The 20,678-nt window shown below is 36.5% G+C and overlaps 1 long non-coding RNA gene across 1 annotated transcript in view; it reads right to left on the bottom strand.

Annotated features, from left to right (window-relative positions):
* Positions 1-20,412, bottom strand: part of LOC148225384 (uncharacterized) — a 69,107-nt gene extending 48,695 nt beyond the window's left edge. The window contains exons 1-2 of the long non-coding RNA XR_015803870.1: positions 20,264-20,412; positions 17,930-18,053 (exon numbers count right to left, since the gene is read on the bottom strand). This is a non-coding gene — a long non-coding RNA (uncharacterized LOC148225384). The remainder of the gene's footprint in view (positions 1-17,929; positions 18,054-20,263) is intronic.
* Positions 20,413-20,678: the final 266 nt, after the last annotated feature.

Raw genomic sequence — 20,678 nt, 5'->3', positions numbered from 1 at the left:
GGTCAGTGGAGAAGGAAGGGGAGGCAGTGCTCTAAGTGCCAGAGCAGAGATTCTCCTTCAGCCCATGGAGAACACTGTGGTGACACAGGTTGTTCCTTAGTAGCCCATGGAGAACACTATGGTGACACAGGTTGTTCCTTAGTAGCCCATGGAGAACACTATGGTGACACAGGTTGTTCCTTAGTAGCCCATGGAGAGCACTATGGTGACACAGGTTGTTCCCTTGTAGCCCATGGAGAGCACTGTGGTGACACAGGTTGTTCCCTTGTAGCCCATGGAGAGCACTGTGGTGACACAGGTTGTTCCCTTGTAGCCCATGGAGGAGCACGCTGGAGCAGACATCCCACTGCAGCTCATGCAAGAGCTCACAACACAGCAAGTGAACATCCATCCCTTTATAGAAACTGCAGCCCATGCAGAGCCCAGTCGGGAGAAGGCTCCTGGCAGGAGAGGTGATCACACAAGGGATCTCACAGAAGAGATGGGACCTGTGTCCTGTGGAGGACTCACACTGGAGCAGTCTGTCTGCGAGGGCATGTACCTTTGGAGAGGAGCTATGCTGGAGCAGTTTGTGCAGAACTGCAGCCTGTGGGATTGACACACACTGGAGCAGGGGAAAAAAAATGCATGAGAGGGAAGGAGGAACTGCTGTGGAATGGCCATAGCCCTCATTCCCCAGAAAACTGCTCTGTTTGGATGAGGGAAGAAGGTAAAGAGCTGTGATTAAAGGAGTAAAGTTGGACCTGGTATGAAGCAGGGTGTGTGGTTTTGTCTCTGTTTCTCACTCTCATCCTCTAGTTTTAATTGGCAATAAATTAAATTAATCTTCAAGTTCGGTCTGTTTTGCCCTTGACTGTAATTGGCATAGAATTTCCCTATCTTTATCTCAGCCCATGAGCTTTTTATGCTCATTTTTCCCTCTATCCCATTGTGGAAGGGGAATAAAAAAGCAGCTGGGTTGACACCTGACAGCCAGCCACGGTCAGTGCACTACAGTCTAAGAACAATTTTAGTAGTATGCTTTTGCTACTGAAAAATTTTGGTATTTCTTTTACAGTTCATACATTAATGCTTTTAAACAGCTTTTAGACAAGAATGTCACTAAATATCTGAGATTAATTCCCAGCTGGTGTTTGTGTTTTCAGCTTCATCAAAATCCATGGAACTGCAGCCATTCCCAACAGTAGAAAACTTGACTTCTGTATTTAAAATTATTTTTCCTTATACGTAATTACTAACAAACTTAGAGCTTTTACATCTCTCAAACAGGGTAAGGACTTCACAAAGAAATCTGGAAACCTACAATATAATCAGGTTCTATTGAAAACAAATGGCTTCTTCACACAGAAAAAATCTTACAAGACGGCTTAAAATTTATACTGCTTTTCTAAATCATTAAATGGTAGAATAACCTGGGTTTGAAGGGACCTTAAAGATCTTCTAGTTCCAACCCTCCTGCCATGGACAGGGACGTCTTTCACTAGAGCAGTTATGTTTCATAACATTTTTGGTTTTTTGAGCACTAACCATGTATCTTGCTTTGAAGTAGAAATTACCTTCATTTATGCTGCATGTGCATAAGTCACAAACCCATGGTCATTTCTAGCCTCTACCACAAATTTATCTGGCACTGGATGATATGATAGGCACACACAATTACAACGCTGGTACAGATTGATTTTTATTTAGCCGAAAATTTTAAATTAGCATAAATACCTTCCTGATTAAAATTCTCTATGCACATACAACATTGTGCGTAGACTTTCACAGCATGGAGAATTTTTTTGCAAAAACAATAGTAGCTGATACACAGATTTGGAATGCATTTTCTATGTAATAAAAGTTTAAGTTCAAGAGCAGGTCAAATTCTTGTTTAAGTGTTTTAATATCATTTATTACTTCCAAGTCTCTTGTGCTGTATAGTCATACATACAAAATAATATTATTCATAAAAGACCTTAATATTTATATTGTATATATTTATAAATTATACAGCAGGGAAGAAAAAATAAGCAACTAGACAACAGACAATTCTCCACATGCTCTTTGATCAATCTAGAAATGGCAGAATCATGTTACATACCTGTAATGCAACTACAAACCATACAATAACTGTAAGCCACATATTTGATTAAGTAGCTTCTTGACTGGCATCCTCTTCCCTAGACAACATGCTCTTCCCAAATCAGTAAAATTTTTATATAATCTAATTGGCATTTAAAATACTCTGCTGTTAAGGTTCTGGCCAGGACAGAGTCAATTTTTGCAGTTTCCAGGAGCAGGCATGGTTAGGATCCAGAGCTTACTCTATGCCACCTCACATAGTTTTCCCAGGATAGGGAACAGGGTCTCTTCCAGGTCTAGTGTAGCAATGGTTGGGTGGTGTGGGGCTCTGAGGGCTGTATTGGTGAGCATTTACATGTGAATTATTCCCCTGTCTTGTAATGTTCTGTAACTGATAATGCTGCTATTAGTGTTCATTTTCTTATCTCATTGCTACTTCCAGTAAATTTTTCTTATCTCAACCCATGATCTTTACCTTTTTGTGCCTCCAACTTGCCTCTCCAGCACGGCCCAGGGGAGAGTGAGGAGGAGGGGGAGTGAACGAGGGGTGCATGGTTTGCAGTGGATTTAGTGAGAACACTAAATTGGAGAATACCGTTTCTAAACCACGATACTTGCAGTGAGTAAGAACACAATCATTTTTTCAGTGGCCTTCATGCTTGCAGACACATGCATGGGCACCAATTGAAACCAGGTTCAGAATGACACTGTGTAATCTTCAGCACATCTTAAGAAGAAATTATATACTGAATGTTTGCTTTATGATTAAAAGATTCTTGAACTGGATTATTTGGTTCAAATTTGGTCAAAAGTCTTAGAAATAGAATTCAGTCAAATAGTACTCTGATGAAGTAGCAGGCAAGTGCTCTGAGTACCCTTGCCCAGCAAAAAGGAGGGGATAAAGAGGAAGAACTTCACAGAAGTTACTTTTCAAAATACACTGGAGGCTTTTTTTTCTTCCTTTACTCAGAATTTATTACTTTGTAAACAACTATATCTGGTTAAAATACTGAAACATTTTACCTGTTCAACTAATTAAAATATATTGTAGCAATGAATAATATTGTAATATACTAATTGAATGTATTTTTCTGACTTATTATGATCAGGAACATTTACTATCTTCTTAAATGTCTGAATGTTCCCTTTAGGCCATGTAGGTTTTAATTATTCTACTGAAATTGATTTGTCTCAGCCAATCACAGAACACAGATAAAGCATGGAGACTTAGGAATACCATATAATTTTTTTTGCTCATTTATGCAAATCCCTGTCTGCTGATTAGCTAATGGGAGCTAATTTACATTCTTGCTATACATTTATTTCTCAAGAATTATGGTGAATTTGCAGAATTCTGTTTCATCTGCTGTTGTTCATTTGATCCTACAGGGTCTTCCCTATATATTTTTAGTAACTGGGCCTCATGCAGTTACAGGAGAATGTATAATAATATCAATAAAATATTAAATCCCTGTCTAGTAAAAATAAATAGATAAATAGAAAGAAACATTCAATGACTTGAGAAAGTGCTACAAGACTGTTCTTGATAAAATTAGTATTAGGTTCTTTTAGAATTTGTTTCCCTTTCCCTTCTCATGTGATTTAGATAACAAACTCCCCGTCTTGACTATTTTTATTTGCAGAAAATCAATATTTTGAAAAGAAATGTTAATAAACAAAGAAAAATAAATGTTAATAAACAGAGAAAAATAATATTGAATTAGATATTTTGCAAACAATTTTTTTTCTTTTGTGTATGTTTCTTTTTCATTAAAATTATCTTTCACTCGTTTATAATTGACAAGCAAGGGCTCTTTTTTCATTTTAATAATGATAAATGAAGATGACTTGGCATTCGAAAAATGTTGAAATTTGATAATTACTATGATTTAACATATAATATTTTAAAAAGAGTTCTTGAAATGTAGTGCTCTCGAATGAAAAGAAAACCTATTTGAATCTATTGCTTTTGAATCTTTAGGCACCTGTCATGTATTTTGTTATCAGTCCCATGTATATGTAAATATACATTTAACTCCCAATTCCTCAGATGACTGAGCAGCCAAGATATGGATATGCAAGGAGTATCTCTGAAATATTGCATTGTTCTATCTCCTTGTGTATACTTTTAGCAGAACAAATAAATAAAATAAACCTTTTCGTTTAAGAATGTTGTGACAGTCCCTCATGTTATCCATGGCCATTTCAGCTTGGATTATTATTTATAGTAAGGCAAAGCTTTTATCTGAGATGGAGGGCCATGACCTCTTGGAGCAGAGACAATAAATGAAATGGATGCTTTCAGAAGGGAAGGAAAAGGAAGTATTATGTACCAGGGACCAGCCCGATGTGCAGTGATCTCACCACAAAAATAGTCTACCTGCTATTTGTTTTATCTTATTTTGTTTTATTAATTTATTTTATTCCTCTGGCTATGTCACAGAGGAGAAATTTGGAAAATTCAGAAGACAAGAGAGAGGTGGCTTTGCTGGGGCTCACAGTGAGATTCACCAGTGTGAGTGGCTGCCTGAGGAAACGTGCAGAAGGATTTGTTACAGCGCACCTTGAGAAGGCAATAAAGGCTGTCAGCACTGATAGAAATAGAAGTCAAATCTTTAGCAGCAGATGATGGGTATTGAAAGAGAAGGGAAGGGTCTTCACAAGTAGTGAGGAACTGCCCTGTAAATTTAGCCTTATGGATGACTGAATACCAGGCCCCAAAACATTCCCTGAGTTCTGCTGATGCAGTGGAACAGACAAAGCCTAAGACATCTTTTGGGTCGTTTTCATGGAGATGGCAGAATTTCTACGTGCAGATGTGACTGGCTGGGAAATGCAGGACAACCAGGACAGGTCAGAGAGTAACTCTGAGCTGCCATTAGAAATAAAGTAAGGGAAAAAAACTATGCACAATCAGGGTAAAAGATTCAAAAGAAGAGGGGGCAACAGTATTTCTATTATCCAAAACCAGCAAAACACAACATGCAGCTATTGCAGCTTGCAAGCTTAAGCTTCTGTGACAGTTATTAAAGATGCTAACAAAATTAGGTTTTCTTTTTATTTTTATTAGTTTATAGGGTGAAAGTCCTACATGTGTGAGTGCCAGGATCCTTTACAAGAAGGATGTACTTTAAAATCCACAGCCGAAGACTAACTCCATGCAGGGCTGTAACTGCATTAAATTTCAGTGGATTTGGGTGGAATTTTTAGCCTGAATATTTTGAAACCCTGTGCTCACTTTCCAGTGCTCTCCAATGTCACCTTGAGCAAATATGCCCAAAGGAAGCAGATCATTCGGTGAGCCTAAATTAAGGTTGGGGGCGGGGGGAACCCACTTAAGAGCTGTCATTATTTCTTTTCTAAATTGGATGGCCTCCCCATGGAAATGACAGAAGCCATGTTGTATGGAACTTTTAAAACAAAATTGAACAAAAGACTAAAAACATTACAATGAGCAGTTCTGAATCCGGGTATTAGATAACTGTTAGTTTACTTCCTCTTCAATGTTTTTCAAATTGTTACATTTTGCCGAGAGACTAATGTTCTTGCCAAAGAACCACTCGTTATTTATTTCTCAGCAAAATATTGGCTTGTGTGACTGCAATGAAATATACCTGAAGTGAACTGCCTCAATTTTTACATGAAATCACTGACTTGGCCTTGGGAAGGGGCAGGCTTTAAGCAGTTTATAAAGCAATTTTAGTCAAGTCAGAATTCTAAACATACCATTAAAGAAAGTTTTAATGCTCTACAATCAAATTAATATCTCTTCTGCATGGATCAACCTGGTATGGTCCCCACTTGTTATCTTCTTTCATTACCAGAGTGAAGATAACTTGGACCAGAGTGAATAGCTTTCTTTTTCCATTGCTTTATATTCTGGATTATTTTGCAGCTAAAAGTAGGAGTGCTGCTGGCCTTCATGTTTTTAAGTTACTTGCATTAGGAAGCAAAATTAATATTAGGAAAAGATTGATACCTTATTGGTATCCTGTTATTGGTGATATGTCCTTAAAATTTTCCCATTTGGAATGGAGAGAAAATGCTTCTCCTGGAGGAGAAAACCTGCAGGTGATACTCAATAATGCTGTCTCACATTTAAAGAAAATGTTAGGTCCACAAAGTTATACAAAACATTAACTAATTTTAGATGCATATAAAGAAGTAAAAATCACATAATTTTAGTTTTTTCTGTTCATAAGGAAACAATTCCCTGCATATGAAATACTTTTGTAACATTTACAGATGTCCCTCCAAGCCAGTAAAGCAGAATTGAACGCCCTAAGGAAAAATTAGGTTAACCTGTGAGAGGAAAACAAGTTTCCTGTGAAAGGGAAATCAGGGCCAAAGGCAGTGCTACAAATAATGCAGGAAATTATGTCTAGATGAGAATAAAACAAAACCAAACATATGGAAGATTAAAAAGTCTATATGGATTCTTTTCAACAATGTATGTGCAAAATTTTATGGGGAAAAGAAAATAAGATCAAAAACTTAGGGCTTAAAAATGCAGAGAATGAGTTTTTTATATTTTCCTCAAACCCCAGAAGGAACAAAGCCAGCATTAAGTGCGTGAATCACTATAAAAAACTCTCTACTATATGTTCAAACCAATTTTCTCTGTTTATAAACATCCATCTAATTTCTGTGTCTGATTCTTTTTATGTCACTGCTAGACTGGTAGACTACTGTGCAGTTCTGAGTCTCTTATGTGCATCTTCCTCTGAACCATTTTTTGATTTCTAGAATCTACAGTAATTAGCTGCTTATGCTTATATCTTTTTTTTTTTATGGTACAATGTTTCTCTTTTCAAGTAATTCTTCTCTCCCATTTATTTAAGAAGTTGGCATGACTTCTAGCTTTGATCTCTGTAGACTTCAATTGGACACAAAATGCTTCGTATTGCCATCTCTTTTTTTTTTTTTTTGCAATTTATAAAAATATAGGCTGAACAAAGTCCTGAAAAATAAGTTTTTTATATAGCCTAACAACTGCATTTAAGATCTTAAAAGATCCACCAGCATAAATACTTAAACCAAATTTGCATGAAATACTCAGTTTTGTTTTTATGACTTTTCACTTATTTTCTAGACACAGCAGCCCAAGTTTAAAAACTAATTCACAAATAGTGATCATGATGCTCTCATTTCTGTGAAAAAGACAATGTTGTCTTTTATGACACGTTGTAGTTCTCAAAATAAGACTCAAGTGTTTACTACAGGTGCCATTTTGGGAGAGTGTTTCATTTACAGAGGGGATAGCTGGAGATGTAAAGGAGTGCTGTCTTCTGGTCCAGAAAGTACCAGTATGAGATTTTCCACAGACATACACTAAAGAACATGACTTTTCTTTACTCAGGGGTAAAAGCTGACTTATTTTCCTGTTCTGAAGCTGGAGTCAGGAGCAGACAGGCTTTATTCTTTCTTGTTTGCTCTTCCTAAAGAAGGCGTTGAATCGGGGGAAACATCTGAGATGGGAGCTTGCAATCCCTGCTGCCTTCAAGTGTCACCCTTGTTCTCATATATTCATTGTTGGTTGGTGACTTTCAGTGATGAATCACTTAACAATTTCAAGGATCTTCTCTGAACTTCTGGTTCTATTGCCCCAATGTGCAGAAATATTTCAGATAAAAAGTAAGAAAAGTATACTCTCTGGCAACTTTAGAAACAGGAATGAAATACATTTTTTACAAATTTCAACAACCTCAGCTGCCATTGGGAAGTCTTTTCAAATATTTTTAAAGGGAAAAGATGAAGAAAAAGACAAAAACCCAACATAAAGGCTTAAATAAATTCATATTAGCTATTCACTAGGGAAATTTAAATTACTTCCCAAATAATTATTGGAGCCAAAATCTTAATTTTCAAAGGAAGAATAACAGCTATTTAATGTTCACCTTATATGCAATGCTTTATAAAAATTTATTAATCCGACACTTAAGATGAAAAAAAATCAAAGTAGAAAGTAAAATAAGTTTAAATTCTCCACTGTCTGTCCTCTAAACCCCTCAAACCCTTATACTCTGTGCATTAACTGAAGATTTGTTCTGCCAAAAGCAGTGCTAACGTAACAGCTGCAGGCTGACAGTTCACATTAACTGTTGCAACTCGGAGGAGCGTGACCCCTGTCTGAGACGTCGCTTGTTCTATCTTATCAGACATAATGCAGACGAAAAAATTGTGCTACCAAGAAAATCCCAAGGACCGAAAAAGTCAGCAACAGCAAAAGTGCTAACCTACATTTTCAGTCAGCTTTACAGGAGGAGCTGAAACATAATATTCAACAACCATACAAATCCCAACTACTTCTGTGAACTTCTTACTCAGCTGGAGAATTGCTGAAGTGGCTGTCTTGCTGCAAGGAACTTGCCACAGTTCTGCTTTCTGCTGGCCAATTCTGTCTCAAGTGATACTTGATCAAGAGCTCACAGTGTAGCCCAGCAAACACCATTTGACACGACTAGAGAAAGGCTGCAGGCTTTGCACAGCCCCAGCAGCAGTGTCTCAGGGCTCTGGTGGCCACAGCTGGCCACAGCTGGGCTCAGGCTGGTTCATCAGCTGCTGGCAGGAGCAGTACCCATGGACTGCCCTGGTTTAGCTGTGAGTCCCAGTTCAACACCTGTCAGACAATGGTTGGGAAGCAGAGGGTGAAAAACAGCCGCCCTTCATAGCAATAACAACAACAACAAAAAAATGACAGAAGTGATGGGAAGACAGTGTGTTGAATTGAAAAAAGGCTTAAAAGTGACACAAGACCAAGAAAGAGGAAACTCCTACCTATAAGTGATGCAGAGACAAAGACTCCCCAACTAGTTAAAGTTAGAAAGTGGTATGTTTATTATGACACCGGGCACACCCAGGAGAAATCTCCGGGTGCAAAGCAGGTGCGAAGTTTCAAAGTTTCAAAGATTCTAACAGTACCTCATCCTCCCATCCTGACAGAACAAAGCCAAGCAGATGATATTGTCTTAGCTTTACTGGCCCACCCGTTAATTATTAACTTTTCTAAATGTCTTTTACTCTAATCATTATATGTATAGCTCCTATCCCCCAGCTAAGCTATTAACCCTTTAATTCTTGCTTCATGAGTACCTCAGGATGAAATAATTTGTCAGAAACACCAACTGTTCTTACACCAAAGCCACCCAGCACCTTCCCCCTCTTCTTCCTGAGAAAGACTGAAACCATCAGTCTTGGGACCCACAGGAAAAATCGAAGGGTGAGCATCACACAAGAGAAAGAGACTGTGAAAGATAAATACTCTTTTATAAGGTATTTAAGGGTGTTTCTAACAAGGCTTTTCTGCATTAATTTGCACTTTAAGAAATAGTTGTCATAGCTGGACTAACAATAACTGTATTTTGATTGTATTATAAAGATCTCTAAACTTACAGTAAATTTTTAGTTCTGTGTAATAGTTCCCTCTTTCCTATAATAAGATTTGCATCAAATATGTCACAAAAGAGAGGACTGTGGTTAATATGCCCTTGGATTTAGAGGTAACATTTATAATGCTTGGTTTATTACACTTGAAGAGGAAGTCGGGCAACAAAAGCAGCTATGAAATAATGTTAAGACATGATGTTAATGATTGTCCTGTGGGATAAAGGCTAAATATCTGAAGAATTGTTATCTTTACTACAAATTTTGAAAACTGTCACTAAATATGTGAGAACCAGATGTTTAAAATCCCAAAAAACTTGACTCCATGGACTGACATGTACCTTTCATCTGAAAAGTAAGAGTGACATGGATCACTGTAAAAAGGATCTCTCTAATACAAATCATTCTTCTCTTGCCTGGACTCAGGGGTTGTTTTTGGTAAAAGCAAGGCATTGAAGGAAGAGAGGAATTAACTCTCTTTTGACATCTATATCCACAAAAAATCTAAGGTGGCGTCTAAGCATCACATAGACACAACAGAGACATCCCTCTGGTAAAGTGATTAAACAGACATCCTTTTGTCTGACAGATACCCTTCCTCACCTTGCCTCGCCTTTCCAGGCCCTGCCCTGGGGATTAGGAGGTTTGGAAAGGAAAGAATGGATTGGGAGAACAATGACGCTGCATGAAGAGTCTCTTTTACTATGGAGTAAAATAGATATAGTGCTGTTCACCACCTAGTAGCAATCTCATTATTGCTTCTCATTTTTCTCTATGACTACATTCTTTTTTCTCCACCCACTCATGCTGAAGACATTATTATCCTCTTTTTCGACCTTTGTCTACCTCACCCATTTCATTATGACCTATTCCAACCACAGCACCCAGCATCATTCTTCCTCCTTACTTCTTGTTCACCTGGGGAGGCAGGGTTCATCTGCAAAGTACAATGTTTCTCAACCAGAAACACTTCTGTTTCTTGGGTAAAATTATAATTTTTATTCTTGTTGTGATGGTGTAGTTTTTTGGATGTTAGACGTTATTTCGTTGTTGGTGGATTTTTTTCCCTCAGATTTGATGTCACTTGGCACAATAGGTGGATGAAGACATAAATGGTGATGGAAGGTGTGTTGGTTGAAAAATGGATTTTTTAAGGAGCTGAAGCAGCTTGAAAAATTGATTGGATGCAACACTACTTTGAAATGAACAGGAAATAAGCTAAGCTCTCAGACCTAAAACATGGTGTTACTTGCCACTTTCCTCCCTTGGCAACACAGCACAAATATTTGAAGACGTGTAATTCACTTTTAAGAGTGTTCCATGCTACTCTGAGAAAGCTTGTGCTCAATCTTTTCTGTTCCTATTTCTAAAAAGAATTCGGAAATTGCTTGCTGGATTGGGAGGAAGGATATAATATCCTATGCACTAGGTAAATGCTTAAACTTTTAGTCCCTGGCTATATTCATTTATCCAATATGAACAGACTGAAATAGACTTCTCAGAGAAGACAAAGTAACCCACAGCAATATTTCTTAAAGTTAAACTTGAAGTTAGTTTTACTAGGAAATAGAAAATGGAGGTCCAGGTGTTGGAAAATAGCAAGGAACCAAATGTTGATCTTCCTTACTGCATAAGTATTGTATTCATGCAATTATTGGCTAAATTAAATGACTGGATATGCTGGATTGATCCTAACTGGAGAGCTTAATCCAAGTCTCATCTTGCTATTTTGTTTTTTTTTTTCTTTCAAGGTGTTTGAAAATGAAAGAAATGTTCCTTTATTGTTAAGTAATAACTGGGGTCATCCAAAGGACTTATTCTCTTCCATTACACCAACGAAAAATGAGTACAACATTTTTCACAGGGAAGGAAAGAAACAAGCCATAAATATAGTAGAGAGCCTGCAAAATGCTATCAACACAGGAAGCATTTTGCAATGTTTTTGCTCTTTTTTTTATGTGGGAGTAGCTACATGAAATGCAAACTACTAGAAAAGCAAGTTTGATGTGTCAGAAGTTGTCTCAAGCAGTTATAACCTACAAAGGACATACAGCAATCATGTTGACAGAGAGCTAACCAGGATGCTGTATTAAATAGCCTGTCATCTCAGCCTATTTCTGCCTGACAATGTCTCCAACAGCATCAAGGCCGTCCTCATCATCAGTGTGAATTTTCACCCAGGCTGAATGTATTAGTGTGCAAGAGAAAGATTGAACGGCCAAGCTGTGCTACCTTCTTAACCCAGGAGAATATTAATAATGGATGACAGAAATGCCTTTAAAGATGTTATTTATCAAGCACATATAACATATTCTGTGATGCATCATAAGACTTTCTGTGATGGTCCATCTGAAAGGTTTGCTGGAAGTTGTGCAGAAGTCCTAAATATATTGTGTCCTGTTATGCTTAGCAGTAGTTTCTTGGTGTTTTGGTGTTACTTTAAACAAAGGGAGTGAGTACCTTCAATCATCTGAAGCAAAGTTTGAGAAAGTACACTTTGTGTTAATACTGATGTAGAAAAGCTTTTGTAAGAAGTTGTCTGTTTTCCAATCTGGTGGCATTTCATGTCATCAAAACAAAATTAGTTCATTCTGAGAGTAGCCTGATCTAACTGAAGATGTCACTGCTCATTGCAGGGGTGTTGGACTAGAGCATCTTAAAAGGTCCTTCCAACCCCAGCTATTCTGTGATTCTATTTTGGATAATGATAGTAGACTGCTAAAGCCAAAAGTATTTTTAATGTTAAATTACTAGCTAAGAAAAAAAAAATAGAGAGGTGGAGCACAATTAGCCCAGGAATAATTTTATTAGGCTAAGGGGAGGAAGTAGACATAGATGTTTGTTAGTATGGTATTTTGCACAAACACAAACAAAGGCTTTTAGTGAGAAGAAAAAGAAATCTTTATAACTTTGAATTGTTCTGAGGCAACTTGTGTGAACTGGAACACATGAAAATGTCAACAAAGAAAGCAAATCGAAAGAACATGAAAAGTGAAGGGTTTAACTGCTGTCTGGAACGATAGGTATTCAAGTATGTGCTGCTATTCAAGTGATTCTTACTGGTTGTTCATTACTACTTTAATAAATACACTATCTGTTACTAGTGTCCTAGCAGCAATTTCCCTCTATCATAAGCTTCATACTTCTTCTTTAAGTCTTCATGTTCATTTATGCTTTTTTCTTTTTGGCAAAGACACAAGTATTCATGCAGTTTGTTGACTATCCTTCTCATAATCTGTCACTGTAAGGCATGTAGGAAAAGAAGAAATTAATGGAAACATCACTTCACTTGCCAGAAAATTGGAGGAAGAAACTAAAAAAAGAAATATTTCAGTTTGTTCAAAATCTTGTAGCAATTTTAATTTCCATTATTTACAGAGGAAAAGGGCTCCAGAGACATAACTCAAAAGCTAAAACAGTGAAGCATTAAGGAATATGAAGCTGGAAGCAAATGTACTTGTAAGTAGTTTTTTTATTTTGACAACAATTGATATTTCACTGGGAGAAATATGTCTGATCCAGGGAAATAATTTCTAGACTAAACTAGAGAAAATAGGCACTCTTCTAAGAACATATACAGAAATGAGATGCACTGATGCAAAAGGAAACTTTTATCATATTGAACTTGGAACAAAGTATATGGATGCATTTTTGCTAATCAGAACAAAAGTTACAATATAGGAACCGAGCCCCACACAACTACTTCCTCTCCACCAAACTATAAGTGCATGGTTTTTAACTGTTTATGACATGCTTATTGAGTTTCAAAAACAGGATTAGGTTAGGATCCAAACTGAAACTGCCAGCACTGGAGGAATTACTGTTTAAACATGCATTATGAGACAATCTCTGCAACCAGAATGTTTTAAATAGCATTGTTTATAAATGTAATATACCACTGCTTCTTTTCCACTTTCCTCATTGTTCCTCCTTTTTCTTCTCTTTCTGTTTTTTTTTTTGCATCACATATCTGCATACTCTTCCTTTCCAAAGATTCTTAATTTTCTTCTCAGATAGTTAAGTGTTGAATAAAGATCTTGAGCCCCTAAGAATGCTTTAAATATTGTACTGCCCTACAGAAGGCTCATTTCTTCACAAAGCCTCTTTACACATCTGTGGCTAGTGGAAGTTAAGCACCTACAAAAGAGAGGTCAGGTTACTGGTCTTTAACTCACGATTATGGAAAATAGTTGTGAAACATGCTGGGAAGTAATCTTACCTGTTTCCCTTCCGAGACTGCTCATGAGAATTTTCCTGTCTAATCTCAATGTATAGTGACTTACAGGGAATTTTCATTTTTTTCAGGTTGATTATTTTCTAAAAGTTGTTTTCTAACATCAAACTGAAATTTTACCCCTGGAGTTTTCCCCTTCTGGTTTATTTTGTTAATTTCACATCTGCTAAACTAGGAATGTATGTTAAGATCACTCCAAACTGACACAAATCCGTCTATGCACTAAACTGCTTTTCATGACTCAAAGGGAAATCTTTGAGAGAGTTGTTCATGGCTTCTCTCCCATGAACTACCACTTTTATGAACTTTAAGCCTTTTCAGTCCAGGGACCGATTTACTTGATATTTTTAGCACACAATATTAAATAAGTAAATGTTAACCTTCCCTTAGGAGCACTTTAGTTATACCTCTCTAATGCATGTAGTGTATAGGAAGGGAACTGAAAGTTAAGAACACTCTCATCTTAGACAGCCCTTATCAGGTGGCAAAAGAAAATTGACAATCCTACCTCTTTTGTGTCTTCTGATGTTGTGGAGGATAATTATGTCCTTAAAATCATATATGTGTGCTTTGCCATTCTCCTATAATGGAAATACTACATACTCAAATAGTCAATCTGCTATATTTTCTCCAATTCAACAAACATCAAAATTTGACTAATTCAGAATGCATCGGATTAATTTATCTTTTCTGCAGGGCAGTCTTAATGCGAGACTACTTTTATTCTTTATGGCTTGATGGGTTTCATCCTCAGGGCTTTAGTAACATTAGTGATCCTTCAGAAAGCTTCATTTTTAAAATTAATTTGTTTGCCGTAATTTTTAATTTTATGAGAAACTAGTCTAGACTCTAATAGAAATTGATAATTTTTCTATTTTCTTTTTGCTACCTTTGAAACTTACCAGGAAATTATCTGTGGGCAGAATATAACAGAAGTTTCTAAATTTGGGTTTAGGAACTAGAGAAATAAAATTATTCTCTAGTCAATTCCATACATTATTTGAGGAGTAATTCTGTAGAAACATATTTAAACTATCCCTCTTTTAGCCTTTTTAAAATTCTATGGAATGGGAAGATAGCAAGAATACTCTAGGTGGTTTATAACAGGTTTCAGTATTTTCATGTGTGCAAGTCTAATTGTAAAAGTATATGAAGCCTGAAACTGCTAGAAGTCTTTCAGATACTTAAATGTCCTCAGTTTTTCAGATGTCCCAAAATCTTTATTAGGAAGAAGCATATACTATATAATTACAAACTAATCTAATGAGTAAGACTGTTAACAGAAACGATGACTGCAGTATCTGCACTACCACCCACACAAGGGTTAAACTTCATGAGGGTACAGATGGGACAACGTTGAGCTGTCCACATTTAAAAAAAGCCCTAGGCTCTTGCATCTCCAATTTTCATCTGCTGCAGATAAAAAATAAAAAAAAAAATAAATAAAAAAACCCAACCAACCAAACAAAAAAAACCACCAAAAAACAACAACAACAGTAACAAGTTTACAACAGGTGCAGTATGATTCCTGTTTGTGTTAAATGGGTTCATTGGGAAATAGCCACTCAAATGCCTCCATTAATTCCAGCAACTAAAAGAAGAAGGTCTTCTGGCAAAGAGGTGTCTGAGAGAGTGCCTGTGATGATGTTGTCTCAGCTCTGTTGCTTTTACTCGGCAATTTTTTGTGATTACCTGAATTCTCTCTCAAAAGACTGGTGTCCTGTTCCTCCAGTCCTAAACAGATTAAATCTGTTTACCTTTAGGATACTGATAGAATGCATAGAGAGGAAGTGTTGCTGTGGAAGGAAATTTTACAGAGATGGAGTATTTTTCTGTTACAGGTATTACTAGGTAATGCTAATATGTTATTGGTATTACTAGATAATGGCAAATAACTAGATAATGCAGTCTGTCACTGAGGCTCGGACTCACTTTGGCTTTGATCATGCAAAAAAAATTAAAATAGCAAACAAATTTACAGAAAGATGTTTAAAACTCTTTAAACTAAATAAATGAACTAGCACTAAAGAATTTACTGGAAAATTACATTTGATATTTTTAAAAATGAGTTAATAATATTAAAATAGAAATAAAAAAACCCAAAATCCCAGCCATCATATTTTGGTTTTTTTCATAAGGTTGAAGACAGTAACTGCTGGTTTTCAATATGATCTGACATTGGGCCTTAGTTAATTAACTACCTAACATAGAGAAACAGAAAAAACTAATATTAAAAGTAAAGATATAATGCCAGTTTTTTTCAGTAAGCTTCTACATGTATTCAACAAGTTATATACCAACAACATAGATTTTTTACTCCCTTAAATATGACAAGAAAAGGACTAGTTTGTGTATCCTCAACACAGCCATTCAGAAAATTACGGAGTAAGACATAAACACTGACTGAAATGCATACAAACATTGTAAGAAGAAATCTAAAATAAAAAGACTTTTTCCTTCTGTCTCTGATATAGGCCACCTGTGCTTATATTTAGGGCAGACCAGGAACAACTGTCACTTTTACATATGAATGTGGGTTAATTCTTCATGAGATGTACTTGTGACCTTCAAACTGCTGCTTTGAGTGGCTTACAGAGAGCCTCAGTGCAGAATAGTCAATTTGCCCTTAGGTTTGTGTTTCTATCAGAACACCTGCCACTAAAGGCAGTCGGATTATATGCTTATAGAACTTCTTTATGTTTATTTTTTAAAGGTAATGACAGAAATTAATTCAGAAGTAATTCAAAATTAAGTGTCACATCTTTTATGCCTTCCGAAATATCTCTCTAAAAATTACCATTTGTGAATGCAGTCTAAATGAGAAAACAACATATTTTTTGTTGCAACTACTGGGAACTTTTAATTAGTCTTGGCAAAGTTTGTGGTTTTGTTTTTTTGTTTGTTTTTTTTTTTTTGTAATGAAGTAAATCAAAATATATGCTGTCAGGAAATATAGAATATTAAATTTATATACAGATTTACTTGAGGTGGGAGTAGGATTCTCTGCTTTATCCGAGTAACGCAAGGTTTAAATCCATTATCAGTACTAAATGTTACTGTGATTCACTCAATAACCTACTCATTAGACAATCTTCTCTCTCAAAGCAAATCCCAGATAATCTCTTCACATCATATTGCCAAAGGGCCAATCTTAATCAAATCATTTAAGTATAAGAATGATCTTTGCTGTCTAAGGCGAGATCAGAAAGAAAACAGTGATGCCTGTTTGATTCTGAGCTTGCTGCACGTGAGACTGGTGATGTGTTTTCTATTTCATGGTCAGTACATACCAATAGGAGAATCCTCAAGCAAGATGTTACAAGCTCCAAATGCATGTATTCATTGACCAAAAGGTGAATATCAATTTGTACTTCAAAATCCATGAGCTGGGTTTTTTCCATTTAGTTTTTGTTTTTTTTTTTTAATGAAATGAGTTTGACAGATGCATTAGGAACTTGTCTATAGTTTTGTCCATACAGATTTAATTAGCATTACAAAATAATTAAGTTCTCACGTGAAATTCATGCTGTTTTCTGCCTATGAATATTTACCCTTAAGTCTCTCCAGTCTACTTTAAAAAGTATGTATTAAAGTATTTCACGTTACTTAGAAATTATCTACAATTGCATCAAGGTTACTGTGCAATTACATCAATCTTGACTGTGAACCACTGATAAACATTGATAAAAACCACAAAAGGGCAATATTATGGTCCTGGTAGTTTGTCTGTACAATGCTTATATTTAAATAAAAAGGCAGAAAAACCCCAAACAAAACCCCTCACACTACTCCAACATTCCCACCCCCTTAACAAAAAGATGATAGTTATTGGATGGGTATTTGCTGTCAAAAATTGTTAGTTGCTATCTGCTCTCATGGCTTTTTCTAGCAATATTTGTAAAATGTGTAAATAAAAAACAAGTTATTTTGATTTTATTTGTCCTTGCTGCTTGCTGACATGCTCAGGGAGTAGCACTTCATGCAGCTCTGCCTGTGCTGTAATTCTCTATCGGTAAAAACACAATAATGGAATTTTCTCTACAGAATCAGATTTACCTAGAGACAGGGAAAGACTCAGGGGATGTAGCTCTTCCAGTCGCTCTCACACACACTCCTTGTTATGCAGTCCAGGGCAGGATGTAACTTTGTACCACCTCTCCTTTTCATCCATGAGTGGCTACACGAACCCTTTCCAGCAGATGCACAAACAAATTTGCAATTGAAACGTTTCAGATGAGTATGGATTACCTGGCAGCTCAGGTGTCAGGAGCAGTTGCTGATGGTACTACTGTCATATTTTGAAAGATGGAGAACAGAAATCTCACACCACTAAAGGACAATTGATTCTCTATTCTATTTTCCAGGTTTCTTTCTGCAAGAGAGAGAGAGGACTATTGATTAAGACTTTTTTTGGTATATTTATCAAAAGCTTTTTCTTTGCAGCATCAATAATATTTTACACAGTGAAATTGAATGGAACTAATACCAAGGATGGACCAAATCCAGTTTCCAACACTTTGCTACCTGTGAGCAAAGCACTTAGTGCTTGGGAGACTTAAGATCATCTGTTTGATGATTTGTCTTGCTACATCTTGAGTCACTGACTGAAGGCATCTCTGAAAAGGTCATTTGTGGAAATTTTATCTTAAGCTGTTGTGTCCAAAGAAGACACCAAAGTGTCTGGCATTGATTTTTCTTGCACTGCAACGTTACTCTCAGGAATAAACTATCAAAGAGCCTATGGGTAGAAACATGCCACAAGTCTATGATTACAAAGAACTACAGGCAATTTCATTTTTTAATATTACCTGTCCTTAACACACAAGGAAGGTGGACAAAACCTTAAAGTGACTATCTGAAATGTGATCCAGAAGTTTAAGATGTTCAATGCTCTTTATGGACCAAGACTCCATCAATGGAATCAAATACATAAGGTTAGCAATTAGATGCAGTTTCTGTATTTTAGACATATCCTGTGTGGATACTCCTTGGAGGAGGCTGAGAGAGAAAGAGGAAAGAAAATCAGAATACTACTCCTATGGTTATTGTAAAATATTGAAATATAAAAACAAGTCATACTTTTTCTAACAGATTTTTGAACAAATCAAACTCTTCAGAGATTTTTACGGTTCCAGTATTTGAACCATGATGACAGCTCTACCTTGCAGAGGAAAACCACTTCCACCTGATCTAGACTCACCCTCTCAAGCCTTGTGATTACCCCTCTGCTGTATTCTAACTTGTTGAAGGAGACACAGTTTGCCAAGTAAGCAACTATATCACTTATGAAAGACTCAGTGCAATGTAAGTCACACAGTGCATATACACAGACATACACAACAGTGAATTTACACTTTCTGACACCTTAAAGGCTTTTCAGAAGTCATGGCAGCTTCAAAAGTGTCTGCTTTCTAGCAGTACGTATACTTGTATAACTTTTTGTCATTTTTTCCCCTTTGTAGTTTTGCTGACTGCTACAGCTTTTATTCCTGAGACATATCAAAGAATATAGATAACAGGAGTCAAAAGAAGGTAAATCCATAATCACATTCAAATGTAGTGTATAACACAGATTTTAAATTATTTTTTATAGATGATTCATATTTTCTCTTGCAGTATCTTAAATTTCTTTAACTTGATAGCCTAGCTGTAGATGAGAGTCAACAAGGAACAAATCAGTGTCTCAGCAGGAAAAAAATGAAACTTTCCTGCTGCTTCTGCAGAAGAAATTTGAGTATATGGATTAATCCATTTTGTCTGGCAATGTGTAATATGTTATATAGGAAATCTAAGCAGGATAGGTTAATATATTCTTTTTCTCTCAACACCTTATATATTTTAAATTTATTTATGGGTATTACAGGAGGAGAGGGAAATGTTGTCACTAGATGATGACAGGATAGGTCCTAGCTTGGATTACTAATAAAGACCTTCTCTTATGGAAAGACAAGCCACAAAATGAGCACATATGACAAAATTGCTGTCTTTAGTGCTAAATGCTAAATCCTTCCTCATTTGTTTCGTTTAATACTTTACCACATTTTCTGTGACCTCCAGAACGATCTTTTGAAAGCCAGGTTCGTACCTGGGTCTCCTTGTGAATGATGCACTACTGAAAAAGGAGCCCTTTCTGAGCACAATTTCTATATTTTGCCATTTTTAATACATCAATCAGTCATGGCAAACAGTCAATCTCCCCTGATAGCTGTCCTGGTGAGTAAGGCAGGGATTTTCAGTGTCAGGTCAAAAACCCTTTCTGGCTCACACGTATTAATGCTGCACCCAGCAGGAGCAGCACACACACCTCAGGCTAACACTCCCTTCTGCCAGCACCCGGCCTGAGCTCAGGGTCATTAATTCAGCCCGTGGTGCTCTTCCCAAATCAGCTTGACAACGTGGTTACAGGGACAAGTCCTTCATGGAGGTCAGGGCTGCCCACTGGGGAGAGTGGCTGAGGCTTATAAATTAATCTCTCTTCACCACTTGTTGGCCAGAAAGAAAAACACCCAGAATGATACAGGCAAGGGTGTGATAGACATATCGACAATTCTACCGAGTTACAGTTATTATGGGCAATCCTACCTGGGAACCTCGGGGACTGTGATCTTCACATCAAATTGGAACTGGTCTGCATTATCACTTTAATAATTTTTGAGCTATCACTTTAGAAAATCTTCTGAAGAAGGAAACTTCATCCTTACCACTTTCCAGATACAAAGGGAGAAATTACCTCCACCCTTGTTTGGATTGTTTTAGTAGCACTTGCAGGAGTTTATTAAGTTCCAGTAAAAATATAAGTAAGACAATTGTCATTTACCAATTTCTCTGGATTAATTTTGAATTGTTTCTAAATTTAATAGATAAAAATATTTTAAAAGAAAATAAAATTTCATGTCGAAAGGGAGATTTCCCATTATAAAGAATTAGATCTCCTTTTCTTCTTTCTTTTTCCTTTTTTTTTTTTTAACGTAAAGAGATGTAGGTCCCCAAGCATCTG

Source organism: Sturnus vulgaris, chromosome 1 (genome assembly GCF_052056855.1).
Source record: "Sturnus vulgaris isolate bStuVul1 chromosome 1, bStuVul1.hap1, whole genome shotgun sequence".
Classification (NCBI taxonomy): Eukaryota; Metazoa; Chordata; class Aves; order Passeriformes; family Sturnidae; genus Sturnus; species Sturnus vulgaris.
This window is presented reverse-complemented; position numbering and strand designations above follow the sequence as displayed.